We start from the raw sequence: 14472 nt of genomic DNA on the forward strand, positions 1-14472 counted from the left end.
ATTCAGCCTCGTCTCTACACCCACCCACGGACCATAGCCCTCCGCACTCCTCCCATCCATGTACCTATCCGAACTTCTCTTGAACATTGCAATCAAACCCACATTCATCAGTTCCACCGGCAACTCATTCCACACTCTCACCATCCTGAGTGAAGAACTCAAATCGGTTTGGTAATTATACTCTGGAGTGTGGGAGAATGAGGGGAGATCTTAAAGAGATGCTTCTGAGGGGTATAGATATGGTAAATGCAGGTTGGGTGAGACTAACTCTAGAAGTCAAGGGTGAAAGGTGAAATGTTTAAGGGCAGCTTCTTTACTCAGAGGGCAGGGTGAGTAAGGAACAAGCTGTCAACAGAAGCGACGGATTTAAATATCTCTGTGGTAAAATTTGTATCTTTATAAGGTTTACAGATTCTTGATCTGCCAGGACTGAAGGTTGGAGGACAGACGTTGCCTGTCCTGGGGTTGGAAGTGTGTCTCCGTGTGTGAGCAGGTGGGATTTATTTATTTGAGATACAGCATGGAACGGGCCCTCCCGGCCCTCACCGAGCCACTCTATCCCAGCCATCCCCGAGTCTAATCACAGGACAACTTACAATGACCAATTAACTTGTCAACTGGGATGTGTTTGGACTGTGGGAGGAAACTGGAGCACCTGGTAGAAACCCACGCGGTCACGGGGAGAACTTACAGACTACTTACAGAGGACGCTGGGATTGAACTCTGAACTCCGACACCCGGAGATGTACAAGTGCCACCTGGAGACAACATGTACGACGTGCCCAGGACAGAGGCTCTGGCGAGCTACTGTCAGTGGCCTGTGACCCAGTAGGGGTGATGGGCTTTAAGTACAAGTCAGCACATAAACATCTAGTATAAATCACACTAAGAAATTTACACTCGATGTTTACCCCCTGTACCCAATAAATTGGCCAGTGAGTGCAGGTTCGTATCCTTCTGCTGCCATAGCCGATCCACTTCATGGTTCAATGTGTTGTGCGTTCAGAGATGCTCTTCTGCACACCACTGTTGTAACATGTGGTTATTAGAGTTACTGTCACCCTCCTGTCAGCTCGAACCGGTCTGGCCATTCTCCACTGACCTCTCTCATTAACACAGCGTTTTCACCCACAGAATCGCTGCTTACTATCATCTGTAAACTCTAGAGACTGTTGTGTATGAAACTCGCAGGAGATCAACAGTTTCTGACATTCTCAAACCACCTTTTACATTCCAATCATTCCACGATGAAAGTCACATTTCTTTCCCATTCTGATGTTTGGTTTGAATAACCAAACCCCTTGACCATGTCGGCATGCTTTTATCCACTGAGATGCTGCCACATCATTTGCTGATTAGCTATTTGCATTAACATATATGCCACTGATGGTAGTCTCTCTCTTAGAATACCTTCCAATAATTTACCCGCAACTCACCGGCCTATAATTTCCCAGATTCTTAGAGACTTTCTTGAACTAAGGAGAAACATCAGCTACCCTCCGGTCCTCTGGCACCTTGCCCATGGTTAGGGATATTTTGAATACTTGTGTCAGGTTTATGATATTGTTACTTAGTCTGCAAAGATTCAGCATGATATCTAAAACTTTGACAAACTTCTATAGGTGTGTGGTGCAGAGTGGATTGACTGACTGCATTAGAGCCTGGCATGGAAACACCGATGCCCTTGAATGGAAAATACTGCAAGAGGTAATGGATATGGCCCAGTGCATCACGGGTAGAACCCTTTCCACCATTGAGCACACTATCACATTAAGGCAGAATCCATCATCAAGGGGCCCCACCACCCAGGTCATGCTCTCTTCTCGCTGCTGCCAGCAGGGCCCACTAGCACCAGGTTCAGGAACAGTTATTACCCCTCAACCGTCAGGAAGGAGGTACAGGAGCCTCAGGACCCACACCACCAGGTTCAGGAACAGTTATTACCCCTCAACCGTCAGGAAGGAGGTACAGGAGCCTCAGGACCCACACCACCAGGTTCAGGAACAGTTATTACCCCTCAACCGTCAGGAAGGAGGTACAGGAGCCTCAGGACCCACACCACCAGGTTCAGGAACAGTTATTACCCCTCAACCATCAGGAAGGAAGTACAGGGGCCTCAGGACCCACACCACCAGGTTCAGGAACAGTTATTACTCTTCAACCATCAGGAAGGAAGTACAGGAGCCTCAGGACCCACACCACCAGGTTCAGGAACAGTTATTACCCCTCAACCATCAGGAAGGAAGTACAGGGGCCTCAGGACCCACTAGCACCAGGTTCAGGAACAGTTATTATCCCTCAACAATCAGGAAGGAGGTACAGGGGCCTCAGGACCCACACCACCAGGTTCAGGAACAATTATTACCCCTCACCATCAGGCTCTTGAACCAGAGGGGATAACTTCACTCACCCCGTCACTGAACTGCTATTCAGGACACTTCATCTCCAATTCTCAATATTTATTGTTTATTTGTTGTTATTATTATTATTATTATTACTACTACTTGTTTTTTTGTACTTACTCTAAATGCCCACCAGACAATAAATCTCAATGGTTTAACTTAATATCAGAGAATGTATACAGTCTACAACCTGAAATTCTTACTCTTCACAGACATCCACCAAACAGAGAGAAAAAACCCAAAGATTGAATGACAGAAAAACTTCGGAACCCCTCCTCCCTCTCACACACAAACAGCAAAAGCATCAACCCTCCCCCCTCCTCCTGACCCCACTTGTTCCAGCAAAAGTATCAACCCTCTCCCCTCTCACCAACCCCCCCAGGCAATAACAAAGCCCCCAGAGAGCACGACCTACAGTCCATCAAATACTGTCCATCCCAACACTTTGACATCTCAAACAGGCTCTGTCTCTCTCACTAGCGAGGGAGAGAGGGATATCACTCCTGGCCAGGCAGCTCACTGTTTCCATGTTACAGTCTGGTGACATCTATGTACCTTGATAATAAATTTACTTCAGGCTTTTGAACATGGAAACCATCCAAGTGATTACAAAAACCTTTGGGATTTGATACCGTGTCCAGCTTGGTCATGACAGCTCTCACCTTTCCCACTGTGGACAGCAACCACTACTTTTTGTCCGTTCACCGTCACCTCGCCCTGGGAGTACAACCTCAGTTCGTACTGCCCGGCGTCTCTGGCCAGGACGGGCTGCAGCACCAGCGAACAGTTGCCCTTGGGAATAAGCGAGATGAACATCTGAGCACGGCCTTCGTACGGATTCGGCTCGGTGACGGGCTCCAGCATGGACCCCACCACCCGGTAGATAGGTCGGTAGGAACCGCTGGGCTCCATGATGACTCCCCACTCGAGTCGCAGGTTGCTGGACTGGATGCCTTCATCTGCTTTGAAGGAGCATGGGATAAGCAGCCTGTCACCTTCATTGGCGTCAAACCTAGTTCTTGGCATCTGGATGTCTTCGATTTCTAAAGCTAGTGAAAAAAGAACTGTTAAAATTAGTTAGAGATCTAGTACACAATCTGGACATCTGTGTTGGCTGGAGTCAGGGCTTTGTGCTTTGGCTCTTGGTAGGGTCACCCAGGCCAAACAGGTCAAAGGGTAGAGGTCAGACTATGAGTTGTCCACTGGTCCTCCAGGTTCGGGGGTTCAGCTCAGGGCTAACAACCCTGACCGGTCAAACAAAACTGTTACAGAAACAGCAATGAAGAATCCAGAGTAACACACGTAAATGTTGGAGGAACTCAGCAGGTCAGGCAGCGTCTATGGAGAGGAATAAACAGTCAAAGTTTTGGGCTGAGATTCTTCATCAGGACTGAGAGTGAAGGAGGGAGAATCCAGAACGAAAAAGGGGAAGGAGGATAGCTAGAAGGCGGGTGGGAAAGGTCAAGGACTGGGGAGAAAAGAATCTGATAGGAGAGGAGAGTGAACTATAGGAGAAAGGGAAGGAGGAGGGGACCCAGAGGGAGGTGATAGGCAAATGAGAAGAGGTAAAATGTCAGGGTGGGGATTAGAAAAGGTGGGGTGGATTTGTTTACTGGAAGGAGAAGTCAATATTTATGCCATCAGGTTGAAAGCTACCCAGAAGGAATCCTTCTGCATCTGCGTGCAACGGTAGGACAGACAGAGATGGCGGTCCTTCAATGCTGCTCCAGACACCAGACGTGTGACAGGCTAAACGACAATCCAACACAAGTAGTAACTCTGCTGCAGACGGTCCCAAACCCGGCTGTGAAAGGAGAGGGTTGGGCCCGGAGCTAATAACCCCACCCCCTAAAAACCCACAGCTACAGAAACACCAGCACAAGCACCAAAGACTTCATCCCTGGGAGAAGAAGGATGTTCGAAGAAGCCTCAGACGCTGGTAGACCAGGACTTTCCGGGCTCCCTAGATACAGAAGGAGGAATCTCCCCTGAGGCCTACCATCAGTGGGGTAGATTCTCTGACCTACTATCTCACTAAGCATTTAATGACCACGCTCTCTCCCTTCGTTGGGGGCTGTGAGCTTCACATCATGAATTCGACCAACTTCATAAAAACAATAACCGGCATCTAGCTGAACCCAGAGACATAATGGTCAATTTCAACATGGTGTCCCTGTTCACAAGAGCTCCCATTAAGGACAGCTTGGTCTTCATGCGGTCAAGGTTTGCCAAAGGTACCGGTGACCTTTATGAACACCCCCTTACAGCAACGTACTTCCTCTATAAGGGGAAAATACTGTGGACAGACAGATGGAGTGGCCGTGGATCGTCCTTGTTGTGGCTGTTGCTAACTTGAGGAGAGAGCTCTGAGTTCATTGCTCTTTCACCCCAAAAGCTTCTTCAGGTACATCGATGACACCTTCGTAGTGAGGCCTCATGGACCATCTGAACAGTAAACATCCACACATTCAGTGCACGATGAAGATGGAGAAGAACGGTGGCATCCCCTTTCTGGATATTCAGACATGGCGTCCATCAGAAACCCACTCACACCTCAACAATAACAGCCACTATCATGCCTCCCAACGTACAGCGGTTCTTCCTACTTTGATTAGCTGTGCCAAAACTATTTCAGACCCAGAGAGACTCCACAAAGAAATAAGACAATCATGTATAATGATTCTATTGAATGGCTACAAGATGAAGGAAGTCAATTGGGACCTTAAAAGGTCTGACGGAAAAACCAGGAAACCTAACAATGAGAGACCCGTCACTACCGCCTGTCTTCCCTTTCTTTCCACAGTTTCTGGAAGGATTGCCAGTATCCTGAAGAAATAACAGATTAGTACCACCCACAATCCTGTAAAGAAGCTCAAATCACAGCCTAGGCAGGTCAAAGATGACCTGGGTCTCAGGGCGGCTAGCGTTTACAGGATTCCCTGTGAATGCAGAGCAGTGTATATCGGCCAGGTGAGACGCACTGTGGAAATGCGCATCAAGGAGCACAGGAGGTGTATCCGTTTGGGTTACCCAGAGAAACTGGTGGCAGCAGAACATTCCATTCACAATGGCCAGTGACTTCAATGGCACTGTGCCACGCCAATGGCTTTTGGAACCACCTGGTGAAGGAAGCCATTGAAATCAAATTAGAGGAAAAGAATTTTAACAAAGAGGAAGGTCTTGCTCTAAGTAAGAACTGGAATTCATTTGGACAGCAATGGGACAGCAGAAACCTGATTGGATAAGGACTAACCAATCAGGACGGATGGACAATGGGGGTATAATTATCATCAGACTAGACATACGCAGACATCATCCCTAATGAAGATGGCAGAGTTTGTCATCAAAACGTCAGTTAAAATCGATACTTATATCCAGCCGGAAGCCCGAGAAGAGTTTATTCATCTTAGAAGATGGGCTGCGTCTGGGTACAATTTGGAAGACTGGCTCAGGACAGAGGACGCTGGCAAGCTGGTGTTGGCAGCCTATGAGCCAGCCGCGGTGATGGGCTGAAGAAGAAGTACAACCAGTAATGTATCATTATTTGGACTACTAGGATGCTGCCTGGATTAGAGAGCGTCTCTTATGAGAAAAGGTTGGGTGAGATTTACCGGGGTACTGCCTGGACTACATGGCATGACTTATGAGGAAAGGTTGAGTGAGCTAGGGGATTCTCTTTGGAGCGAAGGAAGGTGAGAACTGACTTGATAGAGGTGTACGAGACAATAAGAGGCAGAGTTAGATGGGACAGCCAGGCTAGCAATAGCCAATACGAGGTGATTGGAGGAAAGTAGAGGGGAATGTCAGAGGTTAAGTTTCTTTTAACAGAGTGATGGGCATGTGGACTGCTCCGCCAGGGGTGGCGGTGGAGGCTGATACATCAGGGGTATTTAAGAGATTCTTAGAGAGGCACATGGATGATAGAAAAATGGAGCATTATCTAGGAGGTAAGGGTTATACTGATCTCGGAGTAATTAAAAAGGTTGGTAGGACATCATGGGCTGAAGGGCCTGTACTGTGTTATGCTGTTCTATGTTCTATCAGATAATGTTGCCGGTATATAGGACCCTGGTCAGACCCCACTTGGAGTACTGTGCTCATTTCTGGTCACCTCACTACAGGAAGGATGTGGAAACCATAGAAAGGGTGCAGAGGAGATTCACAAGGATGTTGCCTGGATTGGGGAGCATGCCTTATGAGAATAGGTTGAGTGAACTCGGCCTTTTCTCCTTGGAGCAACGGAGGATGAGAGGTGACCTGATAGAGGAGTATAAGATGATGAGAGGCATTGATCGTGTGAATAGTCAGAGGCTTTTTCCCAGGGCTGAAATGGCTGCCACAAGAGGGCACAGTTTTAAGATGCTGGGGAGGAGGTATAGAGGAGATGTCGGGGTAAGTTTTTTTATGCAGAGAGTGGTGAGTGCGTGGAATGGGTTGCTGGCAACGGTGGTAGAGGTGGATACCATAGGGTCCTTTAAGAGACTCCTGGATAGGTACATGGAGCTCAGAAAAATAGAGGGCTATGGGTAACCCGAAGTAATTTCGGAACAGCATTGTGGGCCGAAGGGCCTGTATTGTGTTGTAGGTTTTCTATGTTTCTAAATGATATCTCAAGGAGCCAGCACAGTGAAATAGGCAGAATAGCCTCTGTTCAGCACATTTTTGGATCTTACAGTCAACAACAACTCTACTGACTTCCTTTCTCCACATCTCCAGCCTCACTATGATAAAAAGAGGAAAACACAGACATCCTGGAGCAGCCCACCTCGTCCACGTTGACGGCACCATGAAGCCCACCTCGTCCATGTTGACCACACCACGGAGCCCACCTCATCCACATTGACCACACCATGGAGCCCACCTCGTCCACATTGACCACACCACGGAGCCCACCTCGTCCACGTTGACCACACCATGGAGCCCACCTCGTCCACGTTGACCACAGCATGGAGCCCACCTCGTCCACGTTGACCACACCACGGAGCCCTCCTCGTCCACGTTGACCACACCACGGAGCCCACCTCGTCCACGTTGACCACACCATGAAGCCCACCTCGTCCATGTTGACCGCACCATGGAGCCCTCCTCGTCCACGTTGACCACACCACGGAGCCCTCCTCGTCCACATTGACCACACATGGAGCCCACCTCACCAATGTTGACGGCACCACGGAGCCCACCTCGTCCACATTGACCACACCACGGAGCCCACCTCGTCCACGTTGACCACACCACGGAGCCCTCCTCGTCCACATTGACCACACCACGGAGCCCTCCTCGTCCACATTGACCACACCACGGAGCCCACCTCGTCCACATTGACCACACCATGGAGCCCTCCTCGTCCATGTTGACCACACCACGGAGCCCACCTCGTCCACATTGACCACACCATGAAGCCCACCTCATCCACGTTGACCACACCACGGAGCCCACCTCGTCCACATTGACCACACCACGGAGCCCAGCTCACCAATGTTGACCACAGTGTCCACCAAGTTAGTCCTACTTTCACAAGTTTGGTCCAAATCCCCTAACCCCTCTGATCTATGTTCTCATCCAAATATCTTCAGAGTCAGAATCAGGTCAAATTACATTGCAATATATAGGCAAACATACTTTATTGATCCCGAGGGAAATTGGGTTTCGTTACAGTTGCACCAACCTAGAATAGTGTGGAAATATAGCAATATAAAACCAATAATAATTAAATAATAATAAGTAAATTATGCCAAGTGGAAATAAGTCCAGGGCCAGCCTATTGGCTCAGGGTGTCTGACACTGCGAGGGAGGAGTTGTAAAGTTTGATGGCCACAGGTAGGAATGACTTCCTATGATGCTCAGTGTTGCATCTCGGTGGAATGAGTCTCTGGCTGAATGTACCCCTGTGCCTAACCAGTACATTATGGAGTGGACAGGAGTCATTGTCCAAGATGGCATGCAACTTGGACAGCATCCTCTTTTCCGACACCACCGTCAGAGAGTCCAGTTCCACCCCCACAACATCACTGGCCTTACGAATGAGTTTGTTGATTCTGTTGGTGTCTGCTAATAATAGACTTTTTTTTCAAACAATATATATAAAAAATTAGATAGTTAAATTAAACATAGGGCAAAAATAGAAATAAAAAATTAGTGAGATAGTGTTCATGGGTTCAATGTTCCATTCGGAAATCAGATGGCAGAGGGGAAGAAGCTGTTCCTGAATCGCTGAGTGTGTGTCTTCAGGCTCCTGTACCTCCTCCCTGATGGCAGAGGGGAAGAAGCTGTTCCTGAATCACTGAGTGTGTGTCTTCAGGCTCCTGTACCTCCTACCTGATGGCAGAGGGGAAGAAGCTGTTCCTGAATCATTGAGTGTGTGTCTTCAGGCTCCTGTACCTCCTCCCTGATGGCAGAGGGGAAGAAGCTGTTCCTGAATCATTGAGTGTGTGTCTTCAGGCTCCTGTACCTCCTCCCCGATGGCAGAGGGGAAGAAGCTGTTCCTGAATCATTGAGTGTGTGGCTTCAGGCTTCTGTTGGTAGCAATGAGAAGAGGGCATGTCCTGGGTGATGGGGGTCCTTAATGATGGATGCTGCCATTGAGACATCGCTCCTTGAAAATGTCCTGGATACTACGGAGACCAGTACTCATGATGGAGCTGACTGAGTTTACAACTCTCTGCAGCTTATTTCAAACCTGTGCAGTTGCCGCTCCACCCCCCTTTACCAGACGGTGATGCAGCCAGTTAAAATGCTCTCCACTGTACATCTGTAGAAATCTGCCAGAGTACTTGTTGTCATACCAAATCTCCTCAAACTCCTAATGAAGTATAGCCATTGCCATGCTTTCTTTATAACTGCATCAAATTGTTGGGACCAGGTTAGATCCTCAGTGATGTTGACACCCAGGAACTGAAATTGCTCACTCTCTCCACTTCTGATCCCTCTATGAGGACTGGTGTGTGTTCCCTCGTCCTACACTTTCTGGTCCACAACCAGTTCTTTCAAATGCAGATAAACCTTTTCTTTTGCTGGAAGTTATCACCAGTGAATGCAGTAACCTGAAGTCATCCAAATCTCTGGTTAACATATCTTAACTTACACATTGACCACTCACTCAATCACCATAGATTGGCTCTTGCCCTGGGAAGGGCTGAACTTTAAAATTCTTTTCATTACCATCATTATTGCCTCTCACCAATTAAATTATTTTCATATTTTTCCATCCAAAATGGGAGTGCCACCTTTCCTCACTCTAAACCCCATGAGGTGCCTCTTTGTTCCTCTTCACTTACAATGGCCTTGGAAATCCATTGAGATAAGGACACAGATAGCTGACGTTGTATAAGGTATTGTTCAGCCACACTTGGAGTGGTGTCAGCAGTTTTGGGCCCCTTATCTCAAGAAAGATATGCCAGAATTGGAGAGAGTCCGGAGAAGGTTCACAAGAATGATTCTGGGAATGAAAGGGTCAGCATATGAGGAGCGTTTCACAGCCCTGGGCTTGTACTCACTGGAATTCAGTAGAATGATGCGAATCTGACTGAAACCTATCAAATATTGAGAGGTCTAGATGGAGTGGATGTGGAGAGGATGTTTCCAATAGTGGGGGAGTCTAGGACCAGAGGACACAGATAGAGTGGATGTGGGGAGGATGTTTCCTATGGTGGGGGAGTCTAGGACCAGAGGACACAGATAGAGTGGATGTGGAGAGGATGCTTCCTATAGTGAGTGAGTCTAGGACCAGAGCATACAGATAGAGAGGATGTGGAGATGATGTTTCCTATAGTGGGGGAGTTTAGGACCAGAGGTCTAGATAGAGTATATGTAGAGAGGATGTTTCCTGTAGTGGGGGAGTCTAGGACCAGAGGACACAGATAGAGTGGATGTGGAGAGGATGTTTCATACTGTGGGGGAGTCTAGGACCAGAGGACACAGATAGAGTGGATGTGGAGAGGATGTTTCCTGTAGTAGGGGAGTCTAGGACCAGAGGACACAGATAGAGTGGATGTGGAGAGGATCTATCCTGTAGTGGGGGAGTCTAGGACCAGAGGACACAGATAGAGTGGATGTGGAGAGGATGTTTCATACAGTGGGGGAGTCTAGGACCAGAGGACTCAGATAGAGTGGATGTGGAGATGATGTTTCCAATAGTGGGGGAGACTAGGACCAGAGGACACGGATAGAGTGGATGTGGAGAGGATGCTTCCTATAGTGGGGGAGTCTAGGACCAGAGGACTCAGATAGAGTGGATGTGGAGATGATGTTTCCAATAGTGGGGGAGACTAGGACCAGAGGACACGGATAGAGTGGATGTGGAGATGATGTTTCCTATAGTGGAGGGAGTCTAGGACCAGAGGACACAGATAGAGTGGATGTGGAGAGGATCCTTCCTATAGTGAGGGAGTCCAGGACCAGAGGACACAGATAGAGTGGATGTGGAGAGGATGTTTCATACAGTGGGGGAGTGTAGGACCAGAGGATACAGATAGAGTGGATGTGGAGAGGATGTTTCCTATAGTGGGTGAGTCTAGGACCGGAGGACACAGATAGAGTGGATGTGGAGAGGATGTTTCCTATAGTGGGTGAGTCTAGGACCAGAGGACACAGATAGAATGGATGTGGAGAGGATGCTTCCTATATTGAGGGAGTCCAGGACCAGAGGACACAGATAGAGTGGACGTGGAGATGATGTTTCCTATAGTGGGGGAGTCTAGGACCAGAGGACACAGATAGAGTGGATGTGGAGATGATGATTCCTATAGTGGGGGAGTTTAGGACCAGAGGTCTAGATAGAGTGGATGTGGAGAGGATGTTTCCTGTAGTGGGGGAGTCTAGGACCAGAGGACACAGATAGAGTGGATATGGAGAGGATGTTTCATACAGTGGGGGAGTCTAGGACCAGAGGACACAGATAGAGTGGATGTGGAGAGGATGTTTCCTGTGGTGGGGTGTTTCCTATAGTGGGGGAGTCTAGGACCATAGGTCTAGATAGAGTGGATGTGGAGAGGATGTTTCCTGTAGTGGGAGAGTCTAGGACCAGAGGACACAGATAGAGTGGATGTGGAGAGGATGTTTCCTATAGTGGGGGAGTCTAGGACCATAGGTCTAGATAGAGTGGATGTGGAGAGGATGTTTCCTGTAGTGGGGAGTCTAGGACCAGAGGACACAGATAGAGTGGATGTGGAGAGGATGTTTCCTATAGTGTGGGAGTCTAGGACCAGAGGACACAGATAGAGTGGATGTGGAGAGGATGCTTCCTATAGTGGGGGAGTCTAGGACCACAGATAGAGTGGATGTGGAGAGCATGTTTCCTATAGTGAGGGAGTCTGGGACCAGAGGGCCCAGCCTCAGATTAGAGAAGGGTGTTCTCAACCTGGGATCCACGAGCCCCTCAGTTAATGATAGGTGTCCATGGCATAAAATTGGTAGGGAGCCACTGGAATAGAGGAAGAGATGAGGAGGAATTCATTCAGCCAGAGGGCAGTTGAATCTGTGGAATTCATTGCCACAGACAGTTATGGAGGGCAAGTCTTTGGGTATCTTTAAAGTGGAGGTTGATAGGTTTTTGATTAGTCAGAGGGTCATAGGTTATGGGGAGAAGGCAGAAGAATGGGGATGAGAGGGGCAATAAATCAGCCACGATGTGATGGCAGAGCAGACTCGATGGCTGAATGGCCTAATTCTAATTAGAGTCATAGAAAACTACAGCACAGTAACAGGCCTAATCCTGCTCCTGCGTCTCACCCACCACTATCACACACACCTGCTGCATCTCACTGACTGGAGAAAGAAAACAGATACCTGGACTATTCCTGCTCCCACCCTCTGTCTTGCAAAAATGCCATCCCTTTCTCTCAATTCCTCCGCCTCCGCCGCATCTGCTCTCAGGATGAGGCCTTTCATTCTAGGACAAAGGAGAAGTCTTCTTTTTTTAAAGAAAGGGGCTTCCCTTCATCCACTATCAACTCTGCCCTCCATCGCGTCTCCCGTATTTCACGCGCCTCTGCCCTCACCCCATCCCCCCGCCAGCCCACCAGGGATCGAGTCCCCCGGTCCTCACCTATCACCCTACCAGCCTACAGATCCAACGTATAATCCTCCGTAACTTCCGCTACCTCCTACGGGATCCCACCACCAGCCACATCTTCCCCTTCCCCCCCACTCTCAGCTTTCCGCAGTGATCGCTCCCTACGCGACTCCCTTGTCCATTCATCCCCCCCCCCCATCCCTCCCCACCGACCTCCCTCCGGGCACTCATCCCTGCAAACGGAAGAAGTGCTACACCTGCCCCCACACTTCTTCCCTCACCACCATCCCAGGCCCCAGACAGTCCTTTCAGGTGAGGCACCACTTCACCTGCGAGTCAGCTGGGGTGATATACTGTATCCGGTGCTCCCGATGTGGCCATTTATACATTGGGGAGACCCGCCGCAGACTGGGAGACCGTTTCGCCGAACACCGGCGCTCAGTCCTCCAGCAGTGGCGGGATCTCCCTGTGGCCACACACTTCAATTCCACAGACCACTCCCACTCCAACGTCTGTCCATGGCCTCCTCTACCGTCAAGATGAGGCCACACGCAGGTCGATGGAGCAATACCTTATCTCCTGCCTAGGTAGCCTCCTACCTCCCAGCATGAACATTCAACTCACAGACCTCCGTTGATACCCCTGCCCCTCCCCTTACCCCATCCCTATCTATAATTTTAGTCTGTTTCTCTCTCTTTTCCCCCCTCACTATAATCTCTCCCCCCCCCCAGCCCTACCTTTCTTTCTCTTTTATTTCCCATAATTCTCCACCTTCCCCCCAGCCCATTTCCCTCCAGCCTATCACTTCCCAGCTCTCTACTTCATCCCTCCCCCCACTTCTTATTCCCCCTCGGCCATCCCATGTTACTTCACTCCTGATGAGGGGTTTCGGCCCGAAACATCGTCACTACCTCCCCCCATAGATGCTGTCTGGCCTGCTGAGTTCTGCCAGCTTTTTGTGTTTTTAAAGAAAAAAAAATGTAGATCCTGTTTCCTCCAGGACTGGTAATCCTCGGTCGATGGCAAATGTGAGTTGTGGAGGTCGATAAACGAGAGACCAGGCCCGGAGTGTGATTGGTTGGTCGAGTTGGATTGGGTCACAAAGTTCTGGATATCTGTTCAGGTATTAGATGATAACTGGAAAGCATTGCTGGAATATAAAACATAGAAGAGTACAGCACAGGAACAGGCCATTCAGCCCACAGTGTTGTGCTGAACCAGCTAATAAGGAAATCAAAAACACCCAAACACTAATCCCCCCTACCTACACCATGTCCACATCCCTCCATCTCCCTCACATCCATGTGCCCATCCAAACGTCTCTTAAAAGCCTCTAATGGATTTCCCTCTACCACCACACCAGGCACCCACCACTCTGAGTAAAACACTTACCCTTCACATTCCCCTTGAACCTACCCTCTCTCACCTTCCGGTATTAGACATTTCAACCCTGGGAAACAGATACCCCCTGTCCACTCTGTCTATGCCTCTCATCAGCTTATAAACCTCTATGTTCTCCCCTCAGCCCCCGGCACTCCAGAGAAAACAACCCAAGTTTATCCTCTTCTGCACCCTCTCCAAAGCCTCAACATCCTTACTATCGTGGGGAGACCAGAACGGTACTACAACCAGAGGTCATGGGTTAAGGGTGAAAGGTCAAATGTTTATAGGGATCATGAAGGGAAACTTTTCATTCATGGGCTGTGATTGTGGGGAACCAGCTGCCAGCACAAGTGGTGCATGCAAGTTCAATTTCAATGTTTAAGAGAAGTTTGGATAGGTACCTGGATGGTAGGGGCATGAGGGGCTATGGTCCCGGTGCAGGTTAATGGGAGCAGGCAGTTTAAATGGTTCAGCACAGACTAAATGGACTTAAGGGCCTGTTACATGCTTTAATTTCCTATAAAGCTCTGGTTGGACCCACACTTGGAGGATTGTGTTCAGTTCTGGTCGCCACATTTTCGGAAGGATGAGGAAGCTTTAGAGAGGGTGCAGAAGAGAGTTACCAGGATACTGCCTAGATTGGAGAGCATGTGTTACAGGAGGAGAGGTTGAGCGAGC

The sequence above is a fragment of the Hypanus sabinus genome, chromosome 18 (genome assembly GCF_030144855.1).
Source record: "Hypanus sabinus isolate sHypSab1 chromosome 18, sHypSab1.hap1, whole genome shotgun sequence".
Taxonomy (NCBI): domain Eukaryota; kingdom Metazoa; phylum Chordata; class Chondrichthyes; order Myliobatiformes; family Dasyatidae; genus Hypanus; species Hypanus sabinus.